The sequence below is a fragment of the Durio zibethinus genome, chromosome 14 (assembly GCF_047325235.1).
Source record: "Durio zibethinus cultivar Kanyao isolate XHJ-2024 chromosome 14, ASM4732523v1, whole genome shotgun sequence".
NCBI classification, from domain to species: Eukaryota; Viridiplantae; Streptophyta; class Magnoliopsida; order Malvales; family Malvaceae; genus Durio; species Durio zibethinus.
In genome coordinates this window covers 18,914,877-18,929,673 of record NC_143175.1, presented here as the reverse complement: position 1 = coordinate 18,929,673, position 14,797 = coordinate 18,914,877, and positions in this window count along the sequence as shown.

The following is a 14,797-nucleotide window of genomic DNA, read 5'->3' as shown; positions in this document are numbered from 1 at the left end:
CTCTACATTGCATGAAGTAAGTAGGGATAGCTGTTGTAGTGGACTATATGAGCACCGTACGACCAGCTGGGATAACTACTTAGCTTTTCAGCCGCAACCTTACTTCCGAACTTCTCAAGAATAAAGTTGAAGTCCTGCTTTGGCCGTCTCTGGTTATACACAAGGAAACCCAAATATTTGTCAAGCTTCTCTGTGCTTTCAATATCCAAGGTGGTGGTGATCCAACCCTTCGTCTCAATTTTGTTATTCTTGAAAAAGAGAATACGGGACTTCCCAGTGTTCACTTTTTGTCCAGATTCCTCCATAAATTTATCCAGCACCCTTTTGATTGTGCTTGTTGACTTTTTATATGCTTTTGCAAATAAAATGACATCATCCACAAATAGCAGATGAGATAGCTTAAGCCCTTTCCTTGAGACCTTTATCGGATGCCACTTTTTGTCTTCACACGCTTTTTAAATCATCAGACTGAGGTATTCCATGCATAAAATAAAAATGTAAAGGGATAAAGAATCCCCTTGTCGGATGCCTCTGTAAGATTTGAATTGTGAGAGTTTCTCCACATTAACCACAATTGCTATGCTGGACGAAGTAATACAGTCCATGATCAGGGATATCCATTTCTTTGGGAATTTGAAGTAGGTCAGTACTTTTCTTATAAAATCCCACTCCAATCGATCGTAAGCCTTCTCCAAATCGAGTTTAAGAATGGATCCCTACTTCCCTTTCTTTGTCTTTAGAGAATGGATTGTTTCCTGCATAATGATCACATTGTCAATGGCCTGTCTCCCCCGGATGAAACTGCCTTAGAGCAGCGAGATCAGTTTGTCTAGTAAGGGTCTCAACCTTTGAACCATGATCTTCGTCACCATTTTGTACATGGTGTTAAGCAAGCTAATAGGCCAAAAGTGATTTACAGTATTAGGAGCTTGATTTTTCGAAATTAAAGTAATCATAGAATCATTCAGACTTTCCTACAACTTTTCATTATTGAAAGCCTCTATGCATGAAGGGTTGATCTTCATTTTGACGTCCTCTCAAAACTTTTTGTAGAAAAATGGGTGTATCCCATCAGGCCCTAGTGCCTTAAAAGGTTTTAAGGACCAGAAAGCCCTTTTCACGTCAACTTCAATAACTTGGGCCTGCAAACTTTGCCCTTATTCTTCTATCAACACACTCCATTTGACACCATCAAGATTCATGGATAAGCTTTCATGCACCTTAGTCGTTAAGAAGAGAGTCCTGAAATGGTCCATAATAAGCTGTTTGAGGTCCTTTGTAATCTATGTCCCATTAGAGTTAAATCGCCCCCTATTCTGTTTCTGTGCTGTCATACAAGGGTTGTCACGTGGAAAAAGGTCGTGTTCCTTTCCCTTTCCACTAACCATTCAACCATTGATTTCAGGGCCCAAAGCAGTTCCTGCCTTAGAGCAGCGAGATCAGTTTGTCTAGTAAGGGTCTCAACCTTTGAACCATGATCTTCGTCACCATTTTGTACATGGTGTTAAGCAAGCTAATAGGCCAAAAGTGATTTACAGTATTAGGAGCTTGATTTTTCGAAATTAAAGTAATCATAGAATCATTCAGACTTTCCTACAACTTTTCATTATTGAAAGCCTCTATGCATGAAGGGTTGATCTTCATTTTGACGTCCTCTCAAAACTTTTTGTAGAAAAATGGGTGTATCCCATCAGGCCCTAGTGCCTTAAAAGGTTTTAAGGACCAGAAAGCCCTTTTCACGTCAACTTCAATAACTTGGGCCTGCAAACTTTGCCCTTATTCTTCTATCAACACACTCCATTTGACACCATCAAGATTCATGGATAAGCTTTCATGCACCTTAGTCGTTAAGAAGAGAGTCCTGAAATGGTCCATAATAAGCTGTTTGAGGTCCTTTGTAATCTATGTCCCATTAGAGTTAAATCGCCCCCTATTCTGTTTCTGTGCTGTCATACAAGGGTTGTCACGTGGAAAAAGGTCGTGTTCCTTTCCCTTTCCACTAACCATTCAACCATTGATTTCAGGGCCCAAAGCAGTTCCTCATGCTTGAGGATTTCCTGGTATTCCCCCATTAATGTTTTCTGGAATGTAAGCAGAAAAACATTTGGTTTTTCCTCCAATGCTTTCCCAATCCCCCTTAACCTTGCCTTAAGTCTCCTTTTCTTCTTGAAGATATGGCCAAAAGTTTCCTTATTCCGTAACTTGAGCTTGTTAGTGAAGGCCTGAACAGTTTGAGTAAGAGATAAATTGTTTGGACCCTAGTGAGCTGTCACAACTTTCTTAAAGTCTGGATGATAATCCACATCCTCTGAAATTTAAAAGGCTTGTTTTCAATTGATGGCATTTTCCTCTTTAAGGAGACGAGAATTGGGGCATGATCAGACCAAACTCTTTCGAGGTGTAAAACATCCACTTCAGGGTACAACAGCCTCTAAGCAAGGTTTGCAAGAGCGTAATTGATTCTTTCTTGAATCAAGTGTTTAATATTCCTCAAGTTTGACCAAGTGAATTTTGCACCTTTATAGCCCAAGTCAATGAGATTACACGCATTTAAACAATCATGCAACTTTTGTAACCTATTACAGTTTACTCGTCTGCTACCTTTTTTATCGTTTGACGATAAAACTTCATTAAAGTCCCCCGCAACAAGCCAGGGAAGACCATGCTTGGTCACAACAGTTTTAAAGTTCTCCCATAAAATCATTTTTTCTTTATACCTAGGACTAGCATAACTTGCTGATAAAAAACCAAAGAAGTTTTGTAGAGTGTACCCTGATAGTAGTGTGGATTTCCTTCTCGGTATGGCAAATCTCTTGAATCATGACTAGATCCAAGCGCCACAGCATCCAAATGCCACACTGATACTCGATGGTCTCGGTTTCCTTCCACGCATCAAATGGGAGCCTATAAATGATGTGACGAACATCTCCTCCTTTTACCTTTGTCTCCGTGATTATCATGATCTAGGGTTGGTGGATACTCACCATGTCCCTCATGGTCCTGACAAAATTGGGGTGCGTCATCCCGTGACAGTTCCACGCAACTAAAGACATAGGATCAAGGAGAGAGGGAGTCTTAGGATATCTCTTGAACAATTCCTTGTTCCATTCTACTCTAGCACTTTGCCCCACTTTTGGTATGACTTCCATTTTGTGGAGGAGAGTTTCCATTCCTTGCACCATCAATGAGCTCGCATATATCTTGAACTGATATGTGTTCTGATCCACTAGAAGTTTCAAGGCCATGAGTTTTATGTTTCTCATATGAATCTCCGAGTTTCTCTCTACTAGTGGGGTCACTAGCATTTCCAAAATCCATTATATGGCTTGATGGGGGTTTAAAGTCTTCAAGGTGGGTGTGGGCTGGTTCCATTCAGCATAGGACAGGTTGGGATATAGAGCAAGTATCACTGGAGCTTGGGTAATCAACAGTGGAGGGGTGACCCACAACCTTTTGGGAGTGTATTTCTCCACTCCTTCCATTCCTTGCATTTAGCCTTTTTTCTCTGGGAGAAATGGACCATCGAAATCTTCCCTCCCCCCTATCTCGCTCAGGGCTTGTCTTAGAGGGTCGTGGTTCTCTCACAAATACGCCAAAGGAGATGTTGAAGAAACATGAGGGGATGCTCTTCACTTGGCATGTTGCATTCTTTCCCTTCTCAGCCTCCTGTTTATGCAAATCTTCATTCTTTGACTTGCGTTGAGTCCTTTGAATTTCGATTTTTAGAGGTGACTCTAGTTCCACGATGAAGCCATTGTAATTTCCTTAGGTTCTGTAAGGAGGTGTAGACGTCAATTTTTGCTCGGATTAATAATTTCGTATTCTAAACTAATTTAGCTTTCGGATTTATTTTTAAATTTTTATGATCAATTTAATATTGATATAAAAATAATTAATTAATCAAAAAAAATTTTTAAAAGAAAAAAAAAATTGATGCCATACACAACACCACTGCACTCAACCCTTACCCCAATTGTCTTGAAACCCTGAGCCACCCATTCCCTTGCAGTCTTAGGCCATACCCTGAACATTTGTCAGCCGCCACCGACTCTTCCCACTATCTCCAAGCGGCCGACCCCATAAAACAGCCATTCTTGCCCCAATGGCATCGGTCCTAGCCTCCACACACACACCAAAAGACCACCAAGAACCATACCCATACCCACCACCCCAGACCACTACGACCCTTTTACCTATAACCTAAACAAATCATAGCACCAGTCCACGCCCCAGCACCTTCCAGCCTCGCATCCAGTACTTAGACCTCAGCACACCCAGCTCCCACGCACATAGCTCCCACCAAGACCATGCATCCAACGAGAACCCTTCAGCCTAGCACCCATTCGCACCAAACATTGGAGCACCCAGCTGCGCACCAGCCCCGCACCACTGACCATCAAGCACTGATACCAGCCAAACATCGAAGCCTTCTCTACCCGAAACCCAGCCTGTGCTCACCACCAGCTCAGTTCCCTCCTAACCCTTTTCTACCTTACCCGCTAGTGCCCCCTCATACACCCGCAACACACCAGCACCTAGGGAGCTTCCACGCACCCGTACCCTTCTGATAAAACCCACCAGAGCTCCGCACCCTTAAACCTCCTCCACAAGCTACCAAAACCCCCATAAGGCCACCCACTTATCGGATAAACCCAACCAAAAGTCAACCACAACCAAAAACAAAAAAACAATAAATATAGTCCCCAAGGTAGGGGAACCTAGTGTCGATTTCAAAGAAAACAAAAAATAAAATAAAATAAAGCAACATAAAAGATAGAGGGTTTTCGGCCAAAAGGTTAAGGCTTGATCCGGGGCAATAAGTTTAGTTTTTGGTCAAAAGGGAAGCTAAATCTGGAAAGTAGGCTTTGAAAAGAAATTTTTGAAAAATTTGTTTTTGGTTTTCCAGCCACCAGAAGCTGCGGTCGGTGGCTAGTCCAGCAGCGGTCGATACGGTAACCCGATGACCAGAGTCTAAAAGGGCAGGTCGGCTTCTGGAATTTTTAGGAGAAAAGAATGATTTTTTTTTGGCGGGAAGAGAAAACATTTTTTTGTTTTATATAAGGTTAAAGAAAACTTAAAACGATGTCGTTTTAAGCAAGAGGATCTTCGGATAGATATCCTCATGATCCGACCTGATGGGTCCAATTGAGCCTGCATTGATCGAGTCGTTGGTCGATTTGATTTAGGTTAAATTTTTTTATTTTTTTATTTTTAATTTTTTTATATATTATTTTTTAATTTTTGTTATTAGTTACACATGTTAACTTTTTTGTTAGAATAAACGTTTATTTTTTTTTAATATTAATAATAATAGTAAATAATAATAAATAAAATCTAAATTTTGATAATTTTAAATTTCATTAAAAAAACTTAAATAAACTTTATAAAATTGTAGAATAATAATAACAATAATAAGAATGAAAAATGATTTCAAACTTTTTTTCTTTTTTTAAAATAATAATAAAATAAATTAAATAAATAAAGAAAAGAGAATAATAACAAAAGAAATGCTAAAAAAAACTCAAAAGATGATAAAAAATAAAGTGATAAAAAAATTGTTTCTCTGCTTAGATGATAAAGGGAATCAAAATCATTTTTAAAAGATTAATAATAATAAATAATTTCACTTAGATATTGAAAAATTATCATAAAAAATAATAATAATAAAATAATAATAAAAACAAACAAACAAATAATAATAATAATAATAATAATAATAATAATAATAATAATAATATATGAAAAATTTTTAATTAATTTTTAAAGATCATAAAAATCAAATTTACTTCGAAAGTCTACTTAAATGTTAAGAATTTTTATAAATATTAGGATTTTTTAAAAATCCAAAACCTTTAAAACTTAAAATCATAAATCTAAAACCTTATATTTTGAAACTCTAAACCTTTAAAACTTAAAACCTTAAACTTCAAAATCTTAAAATTCAAAACCTTGAAACTCAAAATCCAAAACTCCAAAACCCTCGAACCCTTAAAACCTAAAACCATAAACCCTTCAAACCATAAAAACTTTAAACTAAAATCTTTAAAACCTTCAAATCCTAAAATCCTTAAAACCCTAAAACCTTAAATCCCAAACTCTAAAATCCAAAACCCTAACATCTTGAAACCTTAAAACGAGACCCTAAATAAAAAATTCATCAAAACCCTAAATCTAACCTAAATCCTAAAGTCAATAGCAACCCAAAATCATTACCAAACTCTAAACCCATACCCAAAACTATCCCGAAACTTTAAGTGTACGCATGAAAATCTCATGTGAAATAATTTATTCCCAATTACTTCCTAAAAGATGGGGTATTTAAGAAATTTTATTTCACTAAGTTATTCTCACGAATCCTTGGTTCGCAATAACATCAAGATTAAAATAAAAATATATATAATCGGATTTTAAATAAAAATAGTCACACCTAAACTTTACCTAGATGTTGGGGAGTCAGGGGTCTTATTATATTTAAGAATCCAATTTCAAAATTGTATTTCATCATCACATATAACATCTATTAATACATCTATTTATTATAATTGCACTCAATTCGTATGTTTATGCCTTTAGTTATCATTTGTTGTCTGATAATATCATTATTGGCATTTTTGCATAAAAAAAATCTAGAATAAAATAAAAATAACATCCCAAAGGGAATAATTCTTAGTGCTTTGTATAGATGTTGAAGAGTCATCAATAATTACCTTCGCCAAAGAATGTTATTTTCATTTTTAAGGAATGTTGTGGTAAATATCAACCAAAAGAATTATCTTTAAAGTTCTACCTAGACATTAGAGAGTTTTAAAATAATTCTTTAACTTAAAGATATCTTCAATATTCCTAAATAAATAATTTTAATAAAATTAATTTTTAAAATAATAAAGAGAATTATTATTAAATTTCAAATCAAAATCATTTTATCCAACATCGAAAATAATGCACGATTAATTGGTACCAATTTATGGGTGTTGTAGGGGTGTGCTAATCCTTCCTTACACATAACTAACTCCTGAACCCAACCTGATTTTTCATGGACCAAAATTTATCTTTTTAATAAACTTTAAACATATTTTTATAGTTTTATTAAAAAGATAAACTTTTGGGTGGCTAATCACACCTTAAAAAAATTGGTGATGACTCCCCCTATTTTTCTCGAAATTAAAATCTTAAACATTCAGTGGTCCTAAAATTGTTATGATAGCTTGACAACTCCATTGGGGACGCTTTTGAGAGTCAAGCCAAAAAATTAATCATACATTATCCCATATTTTAGATTTAATGGTTTAATTGATATTTAATTTTAATTCCCTTAATTTTAATTCTTTCAAAAAGTAATGCATGTTAGCTACATTCATACTTTTATTTTGTCATTTATTTGTTTATTTATTTATTTTACTTATATTGTTTTATTTGTTATATTTTCCACACACATTGTATTGGCATATGCATGCATAAACTCTAAACCCAAGCTCTATCCTTATTAGGAGAAAGTTAAGTAGTTATACTCTCATGAGGTGATAACTTCCACATTTGTTAGTGAAACACTTCCACTCAAATTGAATCCTTTCCATTAATAGTTTGTAATTTAAGAACCTTTAGATGAACGAATCCTCATTCGACATATATTGAACACGATAGAGCGTTGCCTTCTGTAAAAATAACCCGAATACATAATAAAATTTTGAAAAAAGGAAATAGATAATAAAAGAAAAGCATTTCTTAATTTTTTTTTTCTTTTGACATGTAATTCATTCATTTGGTGATTATCCAAAATTTACATTTTTTTAGCATTATCCAAAAAACATAAAACAAATAAAAAAAATAAATTTTGTAAAAAAAATTAAAGGTTTTTCTTAAATTATTTGATTATTGGCCATATAAAAATTAATTTTTCTCTGTAATAAAAAAATTTTTATTTTTGAATTTTTCTTTCTTAAATAAAGATTAAATTAAAATTTAATTTTTATATATATTTTGTATTTTTATTTGATCTTTTTGCATATATTTTTTTATCTTTTTTTAAAAAATAATAATAAAATAATACGTGCATTCCATTTCATCCATATCAATAAATAGTATATGCATTTCATTTTATGCACATGCATTCCATGCACATCTTAATAAGTAGTGTATATGTCACGGGTCGAGATTTAAGCTCTGACTCGCTCGGTTCCAAGACCTGAGCATCCACTCATCCGATATTTCAGATCAGTCTACCTGCCACGGTTCACACCCATGTGAGGTATTATCCACTCTGGCCCCCTGGCCTCACGATTTTATCCTACAAAAGGCGCCTAACAAGGGAGAGGTGGTGTGAACCCTTTTATACCCTGGTGACCCTCATTTTATGTTCGATGTGGGATTCAGAACTCCTTCTTAGGTCTGTGACATTCTCTCCCACCCAATCTCGTGATATCCTCGTCATGAAGACTGGTCACCTTGTTTACCTCCCTCGAGGCATTTGGCGTGGATCGAATGGTTTAGGGCTAGCCTGATACCACTTGTCACGGGCCGAGACTCAAGCTCCAGACTCATGTAGCTCCAGGACCTGGGCATGCACTCATCTGACGTCCTAGATCAACCTTCCTGCCATGGTTCACATCCTTGTAAGGTATTGTCCGCTCTGACCCCCTTTGCTTCACGATTTTGTCCTACAAAAAGTGCCTCACAAGGGAGAGATAGTGTGAACCCTTTTATATCCCAATTACCCTTCTTTTATGTTCGATGTGAGATTCAAGACTCTTCCTTAAGTCTGTGACACATACACTCTATCTCATTACATATTTTAAATAATGTCAACTATATTAGGCCAACACAACACATGCATTGCATTCCATATAGACATATCTCATGTACATGGTAGTTTGTACATTTCATTCAAATATGTTGTATTAGTTATAGGTATCCATCTCATCACTCATGTAATTATGCCGTTGCATTTCATGTATAGAGATCCATGAATAGTAAGGTTTGATACAACATGCATTGCATTTTACATGAACATACCCAACCATTCCTACAATAGACCATTACATACACATTCACGGGTGATGAAAATCTTATCATTTGGGGTCTTGTACATATAAAAATTCATTATCTTAGATATATATGCATTTCATGACATTCTTTAGTCATCATTGTCATATTTATAAACATGCTCTATGTACCATATAAGTTAAAAATTATTTTGTGACTTTATTTAATAAGGGTTATAATATAAAATTTTTTGTCTAAGTCTCGAAACAAAATGCCTATCTTGGTGGGAATCAGAATTGTGAAAATGAGAGATCAATTAGAAGCAAAAATTAGTGCTTTGAAATTGAATCAAGAGAAATTTTGGTTCGAGCTTCAAGAGATAAAACAATAGATGGCTCAATTTATAAAAATGGTTAAAGGTAGTGGTGAGGTTAAGTGTGTTGCTCTTAAAGAATCATTGTCAATTTCGATTCCATTAAATCAATATCAACTAGCTCCTATTAATTCCAACATTTTTCCCGAGCATACAAAGGCATAGGGTGATTCAAATAGTGACCAAAGTTTGGGCGAACTCAAAAGAGGAATGGGTGAACTGGCCACACAAATGATTGAGCTCAAAAGTCTAATTTCTAAGTTGAAGTCACCTAGCTTCAAACAACCATTACCAACTATCTCGAGTTTAAACTTGTACTTAAGTCTTTCTCATGATTGCTCTCAACTTCCTTCCCAAACATCTAGGATTAGGCCCTCAAATTTCATACAACCTTTGAGAATTTCACACCTAAATCCACGTCCACCACCTTACATTTCACAATCACTTGATCAACATGCTATCCCATCACCACTTTTTCAATACAATTTTTGACCTAGGGTTTCCTACTTCACTCCAACACCAACTATATTACCATTTTTCCAGCAAAGCAAATCAACCATAAAATAGGAAAACTCTCGCAACACCAAAGGACAAACCCTTATTGACCCAATACCCATGTCTTACACAGAGTTATACCCATTGCTCCTAGAAAACTATCTCATTACCCTTGTCTCTGCTGAATCCTACAAACCATCTTTTCCCAAATAGTTTGCCCCAATGCCTAATATAAATACCATCTTAGCATTGCAAGCCATTCTTTAGAAGACTGCATAGCTTTGAAACATAGGGTGCAGAGACTGATGAAAGTCAGATATTTAAGTTTTAACACTGAAATGAAATCAATTGTTTGTAGGAATCCTTTCTTAATCCATGCCAAGATAGCAAGCAATGTTGTAAGTAGTATTCAAACTGGCTAAGATAATGAATAAAATGTAGAAGCCTTAAAGCAAAGGGTTGTCTTTATCAACTGTCATAGTCAACTTCTTTTAAAGTTTTTAGGTAAAACAAGGGGGAGTAAAAGTAGGTCTAGCACTTTTTAGCCTTAGTCCTAAGATGGTTCATGATGTATAAACTTGAAACTTTTGGAAATGAATGAAAATTTTTTTGACCTAAATTTTCTATAAATGGACTTCTTTATTTTCATTTCATTTTATTGGTACGACTAAAAGAGCTCGTGAAAAAAAAAAAGGATAGTTGTAAATATGCTTTCACCAAACTTTTGAAGCGGAATGATTATTTTTAGATAACGCGGCCTAAATATAGGATGGAACTCAAGTTTTTTCTCAACAATAATAATAAAATTTGACTCTCATAATATGCATCATCTATTTGAATTCATTGTTTTTCATGCCAACTAAGAATGAGGAATGGTGATTATGAATATACTTCTGTCAAACCTTCAAAGTAAAAATATATTTTTTAAAAGTTTTAATAATAGAATTCATGTCATAGATTTTTGAATTCTGGTAATTAATAAAAGGTTCATAGATAGTTCATCATAAGAAACAAGATTAGTTAAGTCTGTGTACTTATAACACTCGAGTCAGTACCAAAATCATGAAAAATGAAGATGCAAGTTGGGTGGACAGCGTGAAAAAGGCCTAAGAAGAGATCAGGAAAATAGTTATGAAAATGCAATAGAATATGGACAAACAATTGGCATAATTAAAATAGATGTTAGTAAAGTTGACAAAAAGAAAAAAAATTATTGAAACACACAGGGCAAGGGAAGAAATAGTTGTTGAAGCATCATTGTGTCCGTTTGGGTTCACATATGTTTAAGACCCTTACATGTCGTAAGTTTTTTCAACAACTCATCAACCTTATACTAGCACTTCTGCCAATTTGACCTCAGTTCAAACAAATATCAATCACAGGCCTACTTCTTACGACTCCACTACTATGCCTTATGTGGATGATCTTAATAAATTAAACAAATTGAAAAAAAAGTGTCAGATCCATTAAGAGATATAATGATGAAAGATAAGTATGACCTATTAAAAAATAGATTGAAGGTAATTAAAAGTGATGATGTGTACAAGAATGTTGATGCCAGCAAACTTAATCTAGTGCTTAATCTTATCATTTTGTCAAAATTTAAAGCCTCAGATTTTAAGAAGTACGATAGAACGAAATGCCCCTCAACACATATCATCATGTACTATCTAAAGATGATAGTCCATACCCATGATGATAAGTTATTGATCCATTACTTTCAACATAGTCTCACTAGATTTACAACAAGATGGAATGCCTAGTTAGACCAAAATAAGATTTGCTCATGAAATAATTTGGCTAGGGCCTTCCTAGCATAATACAAGTATGTTGAAGATATAGTGTCAAATAGATTGTCCCTACAAAACATGGAAAAAAGGTAACTGAAGCTTTTAAAGAATATGTACATAGATGGAGAGACATAATAGCCCGAGTACAACCATTACTGCTAGAGAAAGAAATTGGTGTTCTATTTTTCAATTCTTTGAATGCTTCTTATTATGAAAGAATGATCGAGAATGTCTTTAAAAGCTTTACTGACATGGTGATTTTTGACGAGTTTATAGAAAATACAATCAAGAATGACATGATTAAGTTAGAAGATACAATAGATGTTGAAGAGGAAAATACATAAAAAAAAATGAAAGGGAGGTATAGGTAGTCACAATTGAGAAGCATCTACCTAAGAGCTTTATCTTATACAATCCTTATCTTTTTCATCAACCTTATTGCCCTGTCATATGCTATATATCTCTCAAAACCTATATCTTTGCCAACCAAGCCAGCATTTGGGCTTTCCAACAAATTTCCATCTTTAAATGACCATTCACGATTTTGTCCCAGGACACTTGAACCTACCACCCAACCAACAAAGAATCGAAAGAAAGCAAAGAATGATCAAGAGAAACTATTAATCCTTATTTTTCACCTTTTGCCTTTACTAATTTAAGGTTGGTATCTCATTCACGTGCCTTTAAAAACAACACCAAATCCATCGATAGGGAGTTATGATCCTAATGGCAAGTGTGATTATCATATGGGGACAATTGGTTACTCAATTGAAAAATGTAGACAGCTAAAAGAAAAGGTTAAAAATCTTATCACGAGTGGTATTCTAATTCCAGAAGTGATAGAATAATAGAAGTTGACTCTATCTAATTATAAAATATAAGAAGTTGAAATGTAAAAAAAGGTTTCGAGTGTTGAAAGTTTAAGATAGGATGATTTTTTTTAATCTTTTCACTGTTTATGAATTATATGTGCTTGGTGTCCCTAGGAGTTATCTAATTTATTTTGAAAAAATTGAATGCTTCAAATTTTTCTATAAAAATTTTTCTATATGCATTTGTTTGAATAAAAGTCCTACATAACTAATTTTCAAAATCATAAAAAAAAACCAAAAAGAAAGAAAGAAAAAGAAAGTGAAAAAGAAGTTTTCTTTTGCAATAAAAGATTTTTAAAGGAAAAGAAAATGGTGATTACTATTAGGAAAAAGCTCACCTTTTCGAATACCTTTATGTCCTTAATCAGTCAAATGATTTGACTCATCAACCATAAACCTTCAAAAATATGAGTTTGAATTTATACTTGATATTGTGACATAAAAGAGTGATAATCTTTTCTTGGGCAATGAACAAAAGAGGTCAATTTTAAAAATTGACCAAGTAAGATACTCTTTCAAATTTTTAATTGATAATTCAATTGATATCAAAATTTTGTTATGACTATAGACACGAAAAATGCCTGAACTTTTTCTTGTAAGCAACCCTTGCTTCACGTTTTAAGGTTTATTGAACAAAAGAAGCAAAATTCCTTTCTGTTTAAGATAATTTGTTTCATGCCTTCATACATTTTCTCTTCTTTTCACCAAGAAAATGCCAAATAATTTGGAACAAAAAAAGCCTTTTTAAATTGTGCGATCAAATTTGAAGCATCTTAGAACACCTAATTTTCACTGTCATAAGAACTTTGAGTGGAAAACAAGATAAGGCATTAGAAAAAAAAGCCTTTTATCTGCTTATTCAATAATTTGCTCTTCTAACTAAGTGATCATGTTTGAAATGATGAATGGCTATATTTCTCTATCCTTTTCATACAAAAAAATTATCCACTTGCTACCATTTGAGCTTATTAAAATTCTTGTTCCAAAATGAACTCGACCAAGGATCATTTTCTAAATTGGGGCAAAATAAAGATACCTTAAAAATACCAATTTCAAGGAAAGTGTTTGATATAGATAACATCTAACATGCACTTTAAAGGTAAGAATATGAGGTAAAAAGTGAATAAGGTCTCAGTTGGAATCCTAGGAACTTAATAGAATAGATTGCTAAAGATGTTTCTAAAAAAAAGAGAGCAAAAAAAAAAAGACATACACCTTGAAGATGAGCGTTAAAAAAAACGAAGTTTCAGTTAAAATCTAAAAGAAAAAAAATAAAATTTAAGAAAGTATAGTGCAAAAGACGAAGTCAAATGTTTTTAAAAAAAGAATAAAGAAAGAAGACACATGACTTTTCATTCAAAGAATACTCAACAGATCTTTCGCCTAATTACCTTGAATAATATATTTTGAGCTTATTTATCCATTCTTTTAAAACCTTAAACCCCAGCCTATATTACGTACCTTGAAAAGTCTATTTTAATTAAATGTGAACATTTAGGTTGAAGGGCTATGTCTTTGAGAATTTGTGTTAGGTAAGATTTTACCTAGTTCTTCATTGATAGAAAATATAACTCTAAGGTGAAAACCCAAAAAGGGTAGTTTAAAACTAAAGCCACTCTTGAGGCCCCAAAAGAATTTTAGAGTTCCAGAATAAAATCTTGATACGAAACCTTTTGAAAGGTCAATAACCATTAAAAACTTTGCACTTCATCAAGCAGTGAAAATAAAAAGTTAGCCTTTTTCTCTTTCCAAAACTTGTCTGAAAAATAATGATTAGTTTTGACATACATTGAAGTATCATATTTTCTATAAAAGAAAAAGTTTTTTAGAAAATTATTTCTTTCGTAAGCCCAAGAGAAATCCTTGTAACCCTTATTGAGCCTTCTTTGATATATGCTCACCAATGAAAATAATTGAATAGTCAATTACCCCATCCCTAAGCATTTCAAATTGTAATCATCAATTTTCAAAATATTCGAAAGTCGTGAGTTTTAATTTTTCTCATTAATTACAAAGAATACTTTATATATGGCGAATTTGTAATCACTTTTGAAAAGTTTGGAGATTATTTGAGCATTTTATACAGAATACTAAGATAATTTTTAGTGAAAACTAAACATTGAAAATTTAGACAAAGATCTTTCGAAAAAAAAAGCAAAAAGAGTTTTCACATTTGTGTCACTTGTATTCATCTTCACATATAAGTAATGAGAAAGACATTTGATTTGTATAATAATAATAATAATAAATAAATAAAATAAAATAAAAAACAAATAAGGGGACATTTG